A 1,562-nucleotide genomic window follows, 5' to 3' on the forward strand; every position below is an offset into this window, starting at 1 on the left:
TTTTTTTTTTGTCTTTTTGAGACAGGGTCCTGCTGTGAAGTTCAGGTGGGCCTTGAGCTCAATTTGTAGTCCAGGCTGGTCTCAAACTTGCAGTGATCTGAGTGCCTCATCTTCCCCATATCCTCTAGCACAAGCATGCTTGCAGCAGTACTGAATCTCCAGCTTCCTATGAAAAACAATGAATAGAGGCCAGAAATATTTCATTAATGGAGAACTGTGCAAACTGCCATTTGTAGAAGAATCCTCAGAATTGCTGAGATCCTAGATCTTGCAATATGAAAAAGTTAATGGATTTGTGGGGAAAAAAATTGGCCCCAGTGAAGCCTTAAGCAGATTGCTGGGTACATGCAAGAAGCCCCAAAGGTAGAAGCAAAAATGCATCTATCACAGGTACATTCTCAATGGTGCTGGCTCCTCCAAGGGCAGAGGAGGTGCACTCTATACTTCAAATGGGCACCTTTATATTACCTAAAATTTACTGTAGGAAAGTTGATTTGGAAATGTTTTATTCAAAAGCATGCAGAGAATTATTTCTACTTTAAGGGCAGATATTACTGTGCAGCAGAAAATGACAAAATCGTGACCAAAAAGCCTCCAGCCTGTGCACATCTGTTAAAAGAGTTGGTAATACATTTTAGATAATTTAGTCAGAAAAAATAAAATAATTCAGTATCATAGCAGGGCAGTGGGAAGTGCAGAGGGAAGGAGGAAGCAAGGCAAGATACAAAGAAAACCAAAGACACCAGCGAGCTGTGGCACAGAAAGGGCTTAGTGAAGCTGCATGCTAAGTGGCTGGACCTGCTCACTGTGACCATCGAGATGTGCACTGAGAGGATGGCAGGGAGCATGGTACAGCTGCTGGGGGAAGGTGCCTGGCTACAAGACCTTGGTGCAGACTGGATGAGACAGTGCCCTCCCTGGATTAAGCCAGTCAACATGAAGAAGAAATTGGTGTATTAAAAGGGTGATCCTCTGTCTCCACAAAGCGCAATAGATTCTGTCCTGAGGAGCACATTCCCCACAACTCCTCCAGCCCGACCACACCTTGATGTGCTCTTGGAGGGTTCATACGTCCCTACAGAGCTCTCCCTCCTCCTTCCATTCCCTACCAGTCCTTAATTTGTGGGTGCCTGCCCCCACATCCCTCGTTTTAGGGTAGATTCCCTACCTGAGTGAGGCCGGCTAGATGGCTAGTTATAAATCAGTTGTTTTTGAATAACTGCCTTTGTTTGGGGCTTGTTTTCTCACCTCAAATTTAATAAAGACTTTGTGACATTATCTTCAGGGCTTAGAAATTACAAAGGGAAGCTTCTGTGACCCAGACTGGCCAAATAAAAGCCTTTCTCCTCCTTCAGTCATTCTTGTTTCCTTACACCAGCTGAAATAGTCTACTATCTTGTGTTCCACAATAAACACAGGGAAAGAATTCCCTAGAATTACTTATGGGTAAGGCTGACCTAACTTCTCTTGGACAGCAAGTCCTGGGACACCAATTGACCTCAATGCCTCCTAGGCTGATGGGACACATGGATCTGTTTGTTTTATGAGAAGATCAACTAATG

This window comes from Chinchilla lanigera, unplaced genomic scaffold (genome assembly GCF_000276665.1).
Source record: "Chinchilla lanigera isolate Chin_1 unplaced genomic scaffold, ChiLan1.0 scaffold00109, whole genome shotgun sequence".
Lineage (NCBI taxonomy): Eukaryota > Metazoa > Chordata > Mammalia > Rodentia > Chinchillidae > Chinchilla > Chinchilla lanigera.